Below are 15,439 nucleotides of genomic sequence, written 5' to 3' on the forward strand. Positions count from 1 at the left end.
AAAGATAAGTACGTTTCACCTTCGAAGGGAGAGGATTCCAGGCAGTCTTTGAAGAGATGATTATTAAAAATAAATACATAAAGTGCTGGCCATTGAAGTCATCTGCAAAGAAGTGGATTTTATGGACTCGTAGGTATTCGTGGGTCCACAAGGGTTTTTACGGAGCTGCCCTTATTTTCCTGTGCTGTCTCCTTACTTAGAGGGATCTCAGAGTGTCAAGGTCCATTTCCAAGAAGAAAATGTTATCTCCTGGATCTAACAGTCTCAGATGCAAGAATGACTGAGGCATGGCTATCCCACTCCTCCAAGGGAAAAAGACAGGAAAGGGGAATTTATAAAATAGGTGGAGGGGCTGTATTCCTCACAGGAGAGAGTTCAGATCTAAATTGAAAATAATTTCCATCCCTTAAAGCTATATCAGCTTTAAGGGAAGATGTTGGGCTCTTCAGATTTAACCAGATCAAGGGGATATTAAGCCCTGGTGGGGAAATGATTGAGTGCTTGGCTGCGAACAGAAAGGTCTCCTGTTGAAACCCATCAGGCGCTCCACCAGAGAAAAGACCTGGAGATCTACTCCTGTAAATATTACAGTGTAGGAAATTCTATGGGATAATTCTACCCTGTCATATAGGGTTGCTATGAGTCGGAATCCACTCAATAGCAAATAACAACAGGGATGAAGGTCCCATGGTGGGACAAGCTTTTTACACTGGACTACTTAACCAAGCGGTTGGGGGTTGGAACCCACCAGGGGCGCCACAGGTGATCTTCTTCTCTAAAAATTATAGCTAAGAAAACCTTATGGAACTCAGTTCTCTGTAACACAGGGTCGCCATGGGTAGAAATGGACTAACACCGCAAGGGGTTCGCTTCTTTTTTTGTGGTTTAAAATGGATGACATGAAGGAGAATCCTATATAATGGACTCAACCTAATCACAACTGGGACTTGTTAAAAATGCAGATTCCGGGCCACTATATGCAAATTTACAAAGAAGCTGCCCGGGAAATTAGCGCCCTAGATGAGTCTTAGGTGGTAAACGCTGAGGTAACGTGGAAAGTACTTAGTACAGTAATACTATAATCAGCCATGGGAAGGTTCCGCCCATTCGACGATCAACCCCCCATTAGTGCGCACAGACAAACCAACTAACCAGCACGGAAAGGGTCACCGGTATCTCCCTCCCGGGAGGGGAATGCCCTCACCGCTCAAGGCTCCCGGACGCACCCTCGAGCTTCCCCAGCCCGGCCGGGCCGAGCGTCTCCTGGCCTTAGGTGTGCCAGGTAGCTAGGGTGCCAGGCGCGGCCGAGAGGCGGCGGACTGAGTCAGTCGGCCAACTATGCTGCGGAACCAGGGCGGCCGGCTTGACAGCCCCCGCCGCTAAGCCCGGGCAGCCCCCGCGCGGGCGCCGGCTCCCCGCCCCCGGGGCCTTAGAGGAAGCGGCGGGGGCGCGGCGCGGGAGCACCTGGGCTGGACGCCGCCGGCGGGCGCGGCGCTTCCGGAGCTGCGCGCCCGGCCGCTGCCCGCGCTCCCCGCCTCCAGGTGCGGCGGCGCGGTGCGCCGGCCCGAGTGACAGCGCCGCCCGCGCGGCCGCCGCCCGGCAGCAAAGGCGGTTGCGGGCAGCCGGCGGGGACCGGGAAGGAGCAGGCCCCGCACCAGGAGCAGCTGGGTGAGGACCGAGCGACCCAGGCAGCGAGAGACGCGGACGCCAGGCTCTCTTGCCTCACCCTCTGAGCTGGGCGACCCGCGCGCAAAGGCGAGTACGTGGGACCGTGGGTGGACTCGGCAGGTGGGTCGGGGGCGGGTGTAGGGGTGAGGTCTCAGGGTGGGCCAGGGCTTTTCGGCATTTTTACGGGTAAATTTCCAGAGCGCGAAGTGCTGGGCTCTGGTTTCTGCCCCTTGGATTTCGCTCCCGCGTGTGGGCGTCTAAAAGGAAACCAGAAGCCAGTAAGTGATACAAAAACTCCACTTCTTTCTGGGATTTGGCCCGGGAGGGTGACAATCTCGACAGACAACTAGACCGCCCCCCCGCCCCATTGGCGAGTTTCAGGCACCAAGTTATTGACTCCATTGAGATGACTTCGCTCTGCTCCCCCACACCCTGCTTGTTACACTGTTTAAGAAGACAGGCCTGTTAGTTAATTTTAATTACAATCTTTTGGCGTCCACCTGCCTGAACCCAACACCATATACCAGGACCTGTCGGCAGTGAGTTTGCCAGATTGTTCTTTCTCCTTTAATTTTGGAGACTGGCCTCTTGAGAGAATGGCTGTACATATCATTTAGCAAAGTAAGTTTTACTTTATTTCATTCTGGCTTGTTAAACACTTCTCCCACCTCCTTGGGGCAATCTGGAGGCATTTTGTTTTGATTTGGAGGAAGGCTTTGTGAAATTATATTGTGAACGTTTGATAGAGGAAAATATACAAGAGAACGATAAAGTTGTGTGAAATGATGACACTTTAGGCTGTTGCAAGTTTGTATGGTGATAGCAACATTTTTTTTTTTTATTTTTCATAAGCTTGTCCTTGAAGTTAAGATGCTCAGTGAAATATATCCTTCTGGTTAAAAGAAGAAGAAGTATTGAAAAATAAGCTATTTTTAAAAGTACATTTAATCGGATGTCATTGTTATTACCAATAATAGTATTGTTCTTACAAACTCAATATTGATTTCCCCCGCACTTAAGCACTCTACACCCAGAGGAGTTTATGGAACATTGCCCGTAAGTAATTGGAAAATGAAATTATGGCTGTTTTAAAAAGGAAGCCAACTGTTTTTTAAGGAAAAAAATGAAGTGTCTCTAAACTCTTTTATTTATGAACTTTCATGTGCTTAGGACAGAAATATTGAGGAAAAATAATCATGACATTCTACTCTTTAACAGATTTTTTTTTTTTTACGTAAACTGGGTCATGGAACTAGGCTACAGCCTAAAGTAGAAATATCTTCTTTTCACACATATACTTAAAACACACACACGCTTAACATGGGTCTTAACACCAAGAGTGTTTTATATAGACTGGATTTGTCAGTACTCAAAGATTTATTTAAATTAAAATGTACCTAGAGGGTAAGTTGAACAACTCGTTAAAACTTATTTATGTGGGTGTGTATGTGTTTGTATTTTTTTCTTCCTCTTTAAATCTGTCAGGTTTCATATGAGCCGACGGTGAAAGGATAGGCTGATGGTACATTTAAAAACAAATTCTTCTTTTGCTAATACCACTGCAAGCAGGATGTGAGGCACATTGGTGTTCAATTAAGTACTTTTCAGTTTGGAGTACTCTTGGTTACTCTGGTTAAGTATAACGACAAAACAAAACAAAACAAAAACGCTACCAGTTGCCCTTAGTTGATTTAGACTCTGGTGTCCCATGTGTTTCAGTAGAGCTGCCCTTAACGCAACGGCTGTGATCTTTCAGAAGTAATCATTTGGCTTTTCTTCCAAGGTGCCTTTGGGTGGATTTGAACTGCCAGGCTTAAACAGTGAATTGCAGGGTTTCATGGAAACTGTTATACAGGTTTCCCCCACTTTTTGAAAGTTTGCTTTACGTTACTTTGCTTTTATGAAAGGCCTACATTAGTACCTGGTTTCCAATAACTTAAATCAGAAGATAATTTTTGCTTTTAAGAAAAGTGAAAAGCGAAACTAACGTTCATCATTTGTTTTGCAGCAAGGCTTTAAAGAGGCAGGGCGAACCCCAACAACGAGAGTTGTGTTGCCCAGCTCCCTCCCCAGGAACTACACTGTACGTAAATATTTCGACTTTATATAGGCTGTGTATTTATCATTCCTGCTTTTGTTAATGTTATTTTAGGTTTTATGTGTTATTTGGATGATTTCGTAGGTTATTTTTTGGTTCTGAGAAAGCTCAAAAATTTTCCCCATATAAATTAATGGTAATTGCTTCTTTGCTTGACGCCATTTCGGCTGACGCCATTTCGGCTGACGCCATTTCGGCTGACGCCATTTCGGCTGACGCCATTTCGGCTGACGCCATTTCGGCTGACGCCATTTCGGCTGACGCCATTTCGGCTGACGCCATTTCGGCTGACGCCATTTCGGCTGACGCCATTTCGGCTGACGCCATTTCGGCTGACGCCATTTCGGCTGACGCCATTTCGGCTGACGCCATTTCGGCTGACGCCATTTCGGCTGACTTAAGGTTTCATAGGAATGCTCTACTTTTGGATAGCAGGGGAAACCTGTATTAGTGCATGGAAAGTATGAAGCTTGGGATTCTGGGTTATAGTCTTAATGGTATCCAAGAAGGTATTTTGATTCCTTTTGTTATTTCTACTATCCCTACCACCACCAACGTTGAGAAAGCTGGATGAAAGACACTATTAAAAATGCTAAGTATAAATGATGGTTATTGCTTTAATAAATGGTTATTTTTTCATTTATTTCTTGGCCTATTTAAAGGGTCCAGTCTTCGTGTATATCAAACTAGAAGTTTTTAAAAGTGCTTTGTCAAATGTTAATTAGGTAGAGAACTTCTTATTAATGTTGGAAATATTTCTTAGCTTTGGTCAACTGTGTCTGGTGTGTGATTAGAGGCTATGAGATGTCATCTTACTCTTTTCTGAAAAGCCCTGGACTTTCATAGTTTATCATTTTACTTATTTTGTATTGGCCAGATTACATATGTAATGGTAGTTAAGCCATTTTGCTCACTTATTTTCTTAGTTGAAATAGTACTCAAGTCTCTTCACTTGGTCCTTTCTAGTTAGAAATTTTACTCCATGAAATTTTGTTAGTTTCCACTCAGCATAAGCTTATTTCTTACCCATGCTGTGGAGGAAACAAAGGAGTCCTGGTCTGGGTTGGAGCAGTTAATTTGTTGAGCAGCTTCTGTGGGAAAACTCCTAGTGAGAGATGAGGAGAATTCTTTTTCTCTCTTATGCCATTTGTGTACAAAGGTTGGTGGAAAGACGCAGAAATACTCAGAAAGGGGCTAATAAGACCATTGGTATGTCCTCATGGTTCTCACAAAAATAGGATGCAAAAAGGACTGTGTTGGTTACAATACATCGTTTTAGAAAGAGAATATTTATTCTTGTTAGGACTGGAGAGATGGTTAGGGAAGAGCAGAAGAAAAGTGTGCCCTGTGTGCTGATTATCCAGTGTTGTGTATTTTTTGAGGGGGGCAGTGGTGATGGTGAAATGGGTTGCCAAGACACTTCACTATATCTTGATTAAGTTCGGACTCCTTAGTGTGCTACTTAAGGTCCTCTGCAGCTGCCTCCAGCTTTCCTTTCTGGCATCCCCTTCCGTTACTTGTTGAGCCCTAGGTCAGTCCCAGATATTCTCCTTTGCTTGCTGTTGCCTGAAAACATCATCTCTCTTTTTGCCATATTTATGGCATTCCTTTTACTTCAGATGCTGCTGTCTCCACCTGCTACATTTCTTGTATACAACTTGAAACTCAGCTCCATGAAACCTTCGCTGATCACTCCAGTCCTAAAGTTCTGAATTGCTCTCGTATTTTGCTGCTCTGTTCGTGGAGTTGGTTTGAGATTTTGAGAGATTTTAAGCACTAATGAGGGATTCACTATGTGATTAAAAATAAAAATGATACTGAATTGTAAATCACGTGAAAAGAAAGGCCACAAAATTTTATTTTTCTCATTACTATTTAAGTATGCATATACATGTTATGTATATGTGTATTCCTTTGCTGACATTGACTGAGTTGTAAAAAGCTTATACTTACATGCATGTCATTTTCCTTTGCTTATGGTCATGTCTAATCTACTCCTTTAGATTTTGAACTTTGGAACAAAGAACTTGCATGCTCACTTTCTTTGTAGCCCTTATCACTCTTCTCAAATGAGAAAATTGTTGCCACTATGATGAGCTGCAAATACATCCCACCATTATCTAGGAGAGAATAGTGTTCCTTCAGTATTTGTTGTATGAATAAATGTAAATAAATGAGTCAATAAGTTAGGAGAGGTTTGCTGAGATGTGCTCTTTTCATAAGAAAAGAGACTTTGACAGTCACCGAACCAATAGCAATAAGCCCTCAAATTCAGTTGGAAAAGAGGTCAGGGTGCTATTTATAAATGCAAAGAAAGGAAACGTTCACAGTAGGCTATTTTGAAATGTCTGATTGCTAGTCCAAAAAATTGCCTCTTACATCCAGGGAAATGGTGGCATATGCATTTCTACTAAAATTCCAAAATTGAAATAAAATACACATACGGAGAAAAAAGTACCCATTATCATAAATGTACATTTTAACATACTTTTATTGAAGTATAGTATTGTGCTCGTTTTTGACCTGGATGGGTTAAACATTAAAGTTTTGTCCATTGTAGCCTGGAATGCAACAGAATCCTGAAGAATATATGCCCATGCTGAGGTCAAAAGTTCTAAGGGACCTGATTTTCCTACATTCCAGCTGTCAGGATACAGATGTGGCTCCACAGTACAGAGGGGTAAGAATAGCTAGCACAGGGCAGCAGTGTTCAGGTGTTGGGGCACACAGGTTGGGGTCCTTCACAGGGATGCAGGTTTTGGCTTACTCTTTCTTTTAGTTATCCCTGCTTCTGCTTTAGTAGGTACGTGAGAAGATGAAAGCCATCATCCCTGGTTACACAAGAATTATGGCACTACTTTAAAGGTCTCTTAATTAGAATTCAAAGCATGTCTCAAACCTCAGCCAATTAACTTAAAATCTAGACGGACAGCTTGAAAGAGAAAAGACTTTCTGGAGGTAAGAAGATATCTAGCATTTAACTGTTGAGATATTATCTAAAACTGCTAAACTTAGGAGTTATCCTTGCTACTAATGATCTCATAACTATCATACTTGACCTTGACTGGATGTGGAAAGAGATATTAAGTTCTAGATTTTGAAAGAGTTATGTTTTTCAGATTGTACGGTAAATACAGTAACCAAAACATAGAACAATCTTCCTTGATCCAGCTCCGCAATGACTTTTCCCAGAGCTGTAGTTTTTCAGCTCAAACCTCAGTTATTCTTCATCTAGCAGATACTACTTAAATGTTTATTGCTTGTCAGGTACTGTTCTAAGATCTTTATGCGTATTTACTTATTTTATCATCAAAACAGGCCCATGAGGTAGGCACTATTATCCCTGTTTCCAGACTACCACAGAGAGCCACAGGAAAATAAGGAACCTTCTCAAGGACATGTAGCTAGCAAATGGCCGAGCTGGGATCTATACCGCTGTGGTTGGGATCCACTGGCTCTGATGCTAATTACTGTACTCTGCTCTCCAACTCTGAAGTCTTCTGGTAAAATCATTTTTGCTACTCTGATGGCAACTATATTTTACTAAGTTGATAAACTATGTTTACTGCTGTGTTAGATGCTTTGCAATTTTATTAGAAAAATAACCTATAGTTCTGATTTAAAAGAAGGTAGTATTACTCTGCAGGCAGAAGAACAACACTCAAACCAAGTGCAGTAATAATAGTGTGACTATGATCAAGTGCAATATGGTATAAACAAACCTGTGCCGTCAAGTCGATTACGACTCATAGTGACCTTGTAGGACAGAGTAGAATTGCCCCATGGAGTTTCCAACGCTGTAAATCTTTTTGGAAGCAGACTGCCACAGCGTTCTCCTGCGGAGCAGCTGGTGGGTTCAAACTGCTGATTTTTCGGTTGGCAGTCAATTGCTTAACCATTGTGCCATCAGGGCTCCTTAGCAGTATGTATTATTGTGGATCAATAATAATAATAGCCAACATTTATTCATTTATTGTACGCTTATAATTCATGTCCAAAAAAAAAAAAAAACCAAAAAACCAAACCCGTCACTGTCTCATTCAGTGTCCCTATAGGACAGATTAGAACTGCCCATAGGGTTTTCAAGGAGTAGCTGGTAGATTTGAACTGCCGACCTCTTGGTTAGCAGCCAAACGCTTAAACACTGGTGCCAGTTTATGTCAGGTACTGTTACATGCCCTGCATGTTTTACTTGCTTTATCTTAACAAATCCTGTAAGATGTGAGGTAAATTATCTTCCTTTTACAGATGAGGACATTGAGCTTCAAGAAAGTTCAATAGTGTAATCAAGGCGCACGGTCATTAAGTGAGGAATGCTGGGTGGAAATTCAGGCAGCCTGATTTCAGGGCGCTCTGCTGTCTGTACTACTGCATGGAAAAAATTAATGAGGGATTAAGGAAAGGATGGAATAGGCAGAGGAGCGTTATGGATGTGGTGGTACTAGACTTGTAAAACTTGAACTGGTCCCTCAAAGGGAGAAAAATCCAAGTATCTACAGGGTGGTTTACTTTGAATAAAAACTGAGAGGTTGGCCAAAATTTTCTAGTATATCTCCTGTCTCTTTTTGCCTTATTTAAAATTAAACCTTCAAGATCATGGTCAGTGTGCTTTTGTATCAGTACTTTCTCTTCTGGACAAGTAGCTTTTTACCATCCCTGTTGACTGCCATGGTGGACAGTGAAAGGTTATTTTGGTCATATTTGATGATTTGGTTTTAGCTTCATATTGTTGTGCTGTATCTTGCATTTATTGTCTTTTTGTAATGAGATACACAGTAAACTTTAATAAACTATGTGCTGTTGTTATGTGCCATGGAGTTGATTCCAACTTATAGAGGCCCTTATAGGACAGCGGGAGTCCTTGTGGCGTAGTGGTTAAGAGTTACAAGTTTCAGCTGCCAACCAAAAGGTCAGCAGTTCAAATCCACCACCCTCTCCTTGGAAACCCTATGGGGCAGTTCTACTCTGTCATGTCGGGTTGCTATGAGTTGGAATCGACTTGATGGAAGCTTTTTTTTTTTTTTTTTTTTTTAGCTTATAGGACAGAGTAGAACTGCCTGATACTGTTTCCTAGATTGTAATCTTTGTGGGAGCAGATTGCCAGGTCTTTTCTCCCTTAGAGTGCTTAACCATTGTGCCATCAGGGCTCCTAAATCCTGTATTAAAAAAAAAATTTTTATCCTGTGATTTCAAAGGTATTCTCCCTTAATTTGTCATTGACTCTTAAGTCTCAAGCAATTAAAAAAAAATTTCCACCGAGTTGATTCCAACTCACAGTGACCCTATGTGACAGAGTGGAACTGCCCCATAGGGTTTCCAAGGAGCAACTGGTGGATTCGAACTGTCAACCTTTTGGTTAGCAGCTGCACTCTTAACCATTGTACTACCAGTGACCCTATATAAATATAGGCTTTGATATTTAACCACTTGTATGGACACATATAAAAAAAATTTTTTTTTTCGAACTAGAATGGTCTGTATACTTGTAATGCATGGTATATTTAAGCAGCATTTCCCTAGTGAGTATAAATGCTTAAGCTGGATAGTCAACAGAGAGGGAAAATACAAGTCTTTGATACCTCTCTACTATTAATTTAATTGTAAAATTCTTAGGAGGCATCACAGTTAACTGCACAGGCTGAAGAGTTTGACTCTTGAATTCTGGCTCTTCACTTTACCTGCTGTGTGATCTTGGGCATGGGGCTCTGCTTCTAAGGCAGTTGTGAGAATTGAATGAGATACTTCAGAAGTATTTTATAAACACTTCACACATAAATCAAGGAGGAGTGAAACAGGATGGGATGTGTTTCGAGGGGCATGGAACCATCATGTACAGAACATGGGGCAGCGGAGGTCAGCCCGTGGATGACCACAGTTGAGAGAGGTGGCCAGGTTGAGGGAAATGGGCTTCCTGTAAGGGGTTTAATAGGGGCAGTTTTGCTACAAGCTAAGGTAGGCAAATGGATAGTATAGGAGAGAGATGCTCAATCACTGATATTACAGTTTCCTGGGGGCTAAGTATTCAGGTTAGACTGAAAAGTTAGAAGTCCTGACCCTGGACGTTTTGCAATAAAGCTCTTCACTATGAGATGAAGAAATACAGCAAGAAACATACTTTCTCAAAACCACTTCCTCTGCTGCATGGTTATAAGAAACAGTCAAACTTAAATATGTTATCTTTATGAATACTTGGAATTAATATCTTGGTGTCAAAGAATAAGTTTGCTTGATAGGCGAATACACCTATGTCTCGTGAATATATTCTGTGCTGAAGCAAATGTGAAATTTTGTAAGACCTGTCGTTATGCTGTTAGCTGCCTTCAGGTGAGTCCCTGACTCATGGCAGCCCTATGTACAACAGAATGAAACACTGCCTGGTTATGCACCATCTCCATGATCGGTTGTGGATCAGTTATGATCCACAGGATTTTCGTTGGCTGATTTTTGGAAACAGATTGCCAGATCTTTCTTTCTAGTTTGCCTTAGTCTGGAAGCTCTGCTGAAACCTGTTCAGCAACATTGCAACATGCAAGCCTCCACTGACAGATGGGTGGTGGCCGTGCATGTGGTTCATTGGCCGGGAATAGAACTCAGGTCTCCCGCATGGAAGGCAAGAATTTTACCAGTGAGCCACAAGCATGTTAATCTGTATGGAGTTCCCTTTATTTTTCAAGAAATTAGCTATTTGTCCACAATAAGATACCATATGAGGAACTGATCAGTTGTGAGAGTAGGAGGATTAAAAAACTGAGGTTTTTAGCATGGGTACCATTGTTGGTCATCATGATCGTGGTTCTTGTCTGCTGGTGCCACTCAGTGTTTTGACCTGCAAAAACATTTTCTCACACATTTTCGGATCTCCCCCTAGGAGATAGTTCCATTCCTTGGAGAACCATTGTTCTAGAATATAATAAACTCATTGTTATTAGAATCTGTAAGACTTGTATCGATAACATTGTAAAGTTTCATTATTAATGTAGCAGACTAACTTTTGCTTTCTTTTTTTCATACTTATTTTCTAAGTTTCAATCTTATAACCCAGTGGTGGTTAAATCTATCATTTCAACAACTGTAGAATTTCTAACTGTGCTAAGGTTATGTTTCTGATTTTCAGAATGTTGTGCTTTCTCCCCCCCCCAATTGGGTTAAATATATAACAATTCATTTGTATTATGCTATTTTTAAGATATTAGAGTCAGGCAAAGGTGATTCCAGTAGTTGTTAAATTGAATATTGAATGACCTTGTGGTTTAATAAAGTGATCCGTAGTTTTCAATGTTTTCTTTCCTAGTACAGCTGGAGAATGTGACAGATCTTTACTGGTAACGGGCTCACCATGATGGTTTTTCTCACTTGAGGCAGTAGGAGAGGGAAGGCTATATCAGCTTATGAGTTCTTAAGCCCCACAGATGGTGTTGGAATGCTTCCATTTGACCTCTCCTAACTTCCAACTCCCCTGAATATGAGGATGTTTGGTGGTTAGATGGATAGGAGAAATCTATGTTTTGAATCCTATCTCTGCTCCTTACTAGCTTGATGACTTAAGTAGTCAAAATTTTACAACTGTATACATTTTTCATTTCTCGTCTTGAATTACCTAAAAGCTGGGAAGAAGTCATTCAGCAAACATTTATTGAGCACCTGCTATGTATATGCCTGACAGTGTTAAAGCTGCAAGACTGACTTCATGAACAATAGATAATATCCCCACTTCCTGGAGCAATAACAAATGTCAAGTATAAATGCCATGAAAACAAAGTAGGGGGAAGGAGCCGAGAAACATAAGGCATGCTTATATGCATAGGTTAGTTAAGGAAGGCTTTTCTAAAGGAGACGCTTTTGAGACCCACTAAAGTGATGGAGAGAACCATTTGCATATTTAGGGGAAGAAAGTTTGAAAGAGATGGAAATGTGAGTGCTAAGGCCATGAGATGGACACAGGACTGAGATCAACGTGGTTGCAATTGGGTGATGGAGGGAGAAAGTCAGGGAAGATGAAGTCAGGAGGTCACAGGGAGACCTTGTCAGTCCCTGTAGGCCATGGCAAGCACTTTGGATTTTATTCTAGCTGTAATGGGGATGCCTTCGGAAGGTCTTGGAAAGAAGAGTGACATGGTCTGACTTTTGTTATAAAATGAATCATTCGGGCCATTGTAATGAGAGTATACTGTGTGGGGGTGGAAGGGCAAGCAGGGATATCAGTCAGGAGGCTATTGCAGTGGCCTAAGACAAGATGGTGGCTTGGACTAGGATAAGACCAGGGGACGTGATCAGGGTATTTTTCAAGGTAGACTTGCATGAGATAATAAGATAGTGGTTATTGTGATATCGAAAGGGGCCGTGCAGCAGGTGCTCCTAAATATTACTTCTCTTTCACCTTTTACTTCCTCATGAGAACAGATCAGGGTAGAATACGCATGTGGACACTTGCATCTGTAATGAGCAAATCTGTAGTTAGTGCATTCTGTCAGTACACATTGCACATACATCATGTACTATGTGCATAAACAAATTATTTGGCTGATATTTATTAGGCAGCTTATATGGGCTGGTCATCATCTTGGCAGAGTTAATTATGGGTAATAAAAATAAAAATGATAACGGCAAACACTTATTTAGTGTTTACTGTGTGCCAGTCAGTGTTCTAAGTTCTTTACACATATTGACTTGTCTAATTCTTACAACATCCCTGTGAGGGTAGGTACTGTTACTATTCCTGTATCTTGATGAGGAAATTGAAGCACAGAGAGGTTAAATACTTGCCCACACTCACAAAGCTAATAAAGGAACTGGGATTTGACCCAGGTTGTCTGGATCCAAAGTCTTAGCTTTCGTGCTATAACACTATCCTGGCTCTTTAAGTTCTTGTGGAACCAGCAGAATGTGATGAAATGCTCTTATAAATATATTCTGTAGAAATACAGAGAAAAAAACCATACCTGTGGCCGTCAGGTCGATTCTGATTCATAGAGACCCTATAAGACAGAGTAGAACTGCCCCACATGGTTTCCAAGGAGCAGTTGTTGGGTTTGAACTGCTGACCTTTTGGTTAGGAGCCAAGCTCCAGAGAAGAGAGTTTATTTCTTGTTCAACGGTGGGAAGATAATGACTGTAGTGATGAAAAGAAATTATTATAGTGATGAGAGAATGAATGGTTACTAAGCACTTCTGGTGGATCTTCATTTCATCTTCACCAACACTAAGGTGCCTTCAAGTGTTTCCATTTTACAGGTAAGGAAATGGAGACACAGACATGTGCATATATTTCTACTGCTAGAAAGTGAAGGTGATGGGATTTGCATTTGACTTCAGACTTCTGGGTTAGGAAGGGCATTCCATCCAAGGGGAGGGAAGTGATGACTGGAAGCGGATGTGGGATAGTGTAGAGCATGTTTGGGGTGGGTAAGGGATTTAGAACTGTAATTACTGATTTGGCTGTACATCCCACTCATCTTTGGAGCGTGTTGCACATACAGATTGCTGAACCTGGTCATCAGCCACTGTTATTGCTGCTGCCACAGATCAGTACCTGGAGAACCATGCCATTGTACCCAAGTAAAGGTCAAAACGTGAAGGGCTGCAATTTTATATTAAGGAGTTTGCGCATGGTAGGATTTCAGAGAGTTAAGCATGCCTGTCTGTCTCTTAGCATCTACTCATGGGCATGGGGGCTAAGGAAAGAACTGAATCTGTGAACACCCTTGGGTAGTCAGTCTCTTAAAAAGTCAGGTGATTGGAGATGGAGCTGACATTAAAGCACACAGGTTTGCAGGGCCTATGGGAGGGAGCCTCTTCCGTCTCACAAAAAGGAGTGACATTCAATCTGCCATATTTAGCATGTTGAATGTTAGAAGAGAGGGATGATTTTGGGTGGAGCATTTGGTGTATCCATTCTTGAGTCAGCTACCAGGAAACATATGTGCATACTCCAAAGGAAGGAAAGGGCTTTGTGTATTAAAACACAAATGCACACACACGGACAAACACCTAAAACACTAACAAATTGGGTGTCTCATCCACTTCTACCATCCCTACCAGCCCTTCTCCAATTTCATATACCATCGAATGCCGGAAGAACAAACAAATCTGTCTTGGAAGGAGTAAGCCGGAATGCTCCTTGGAAGCAAGGGTGGTGAGACTTTGTATCCCATAACTTGGACATGTTATGAAGAGGGCCCAGTCGCTGGAGAAGGATGTCATCCTTGGTAAATTAGGGGGTCAGTGAAAAAGAGGGAGACCTTTAATGAGAGGGATTGACACAGTGGCTGCAACAATGGGCTCAAACACAACAACGATTATGAGGATGGCATAGGACGGCCAGTATTTCGTTCTATTGTACGTAGGGTCGCTTTGTGTCAGAACTGACTTGACGGCACAGGACAACCACAGGGACTGATCTCTCCTGACAACACATCCAAAGTATGTAAGATGTAGTCTTCCCATTCTTGCTCCTGAGGAGCATTCTGATTGTACTTCTTCTAAGACAGATTTGTTTGTTCTTTTGGCAGTCCATGGGTATATTCAGTATTCTTCACCAACACCAAAATTCAAAGGTGTAAATTCTTCTTCTGTCTTCTTTATTCATCGTCCAGCTTTTGCATGCATATGATGTGATTGAAAATACCATGGCTTGGGCTGGGCACACCTTAGTCTTCAGGTGACATCTTTACTTTTCAACACTTTGAAGAGATCTTTTGCAGCAGATTTGCCAGTGCAGTGTGTCTTTTGATTTCCTGACTGCTGCTTCCATGGATGTTGACTGTGGATCCAAGTAAACTGAAATCCTTGACAACCTCAACTGTTTCTCCATTTATCATAATGTTGCTTATTGGTTCAATTGTGAGGATTTTTGTTTTCTTTATGTTGAGGTGTAATCCATACTGAAGGCTGTGGTCATTAATCTTTTTTTTTATTGTGCTTTAAGTGAAAGTTTACAAATCAAGTCAGTCTTTCATACAAAAATTTATATGCACCTTGCTGTATACACCTAGTTGCTCTGCCCCTAATGAGACAGCACACTCCTTTCCCCCACTCTCTATTTTTGTGTCCATTTGGCCAGCTTCTGATCCCCTCTGCCCTCTCATCTCCCCTCCAGAAAGGAGCTGCCCACATAGTCTCATGTGTCTACTTGATTCAAGAAGCTCATTCTTCCTCAGTATCATTTTCTATCCCATAGTCCAGTCCAGTCCCTTTCTGAAAAGTTGGCTTTGGGAATGGTTCCTGTCTTGGGCTAACAAAGTCTGGGGACCGTAACTCCCAGGGTCCTCCTAGTCTCAGAACATTAAGTCTGGTCTTTTTACGAGAATTCGAGGTCTGCATCCCACTGCTCTCCTGCTCCCTCAGGGGTTCTCTGTTGTGTTCCCTGTCAGGGCAGTCATCGGTTGTAGCCGGGTGCCATCTAGTTCTTCTGGTCTCAGGCTGATGTAGTCTCTGGTTTATGTGGCCCTTTCTGTCTCTTGGGCTTATAATTACCTTGTGTCTTTGGTGTTCTTTATTCTCCTTTGCTCCAGGTGGGTTAAGACCCATTGATGGATCTTAGATGGCTGCTTGCTAGCATTTAAGACCCCAGAAGCTATTTTCCAAAGTGGGATGCAGAATGTGTTCTTAATAGATTTTATTATGCCAATTGACTTGGATGTCCCCTGAAACCATGGTCCCCAAAACAGCACCCCT

General features: G+C 42.0%; 1 protein-coding gene across 6 annotated transcripts in view; it reads left to right on the forward strand.

The window, feature by feature from the left end:
* Positions 1 to 1,603: 1,603 nt before the first annotated feature.
* Positions 1,604 to 15,439, forward strand: part of ARAP2 (ArfGAP with RhoGAP domain, ankyrin repeat and PH domain 2) — a 253,934-nt gene continuing 240,098 nt past the window's right edge. For 2 of the 6 annotated variants that reach the window (XM_064285968.1, XM_064285973.1), the window contains exons 1-2: positions 1,604 to 1,755; positions 3,677 to 3,751. The gene's annotated coding sequence lies outside the window, so the exon portion shown is untranslated. Of the gene's footprint in view, positions 1,756 to 2,038; positions 2,290 to 3,676; positions 3,752 to 4,045; positions 6,725 to 15,439 lie in introns of those variants that run through there. The other 4 variants (XM_064285969.1, XM_064285970.1, XM_064285971.1 and 1 more) reach the window with 4 other exon arrangements.

This window comes from Loxodonta africana, chromosome 5, assembly GCF_030014295.1.
Source record: "Loxodonta africana isolate mLoxAfr1 chromosome 5, mLoxAfr1.hap2, whole genome shotgun sequence".
Lineage (NCBI taxonomy): Eukaryota > Metazoa > Chordata > Mammalia > Proboscidea > Elephantidae > Loxodonta > Loxodonta africana.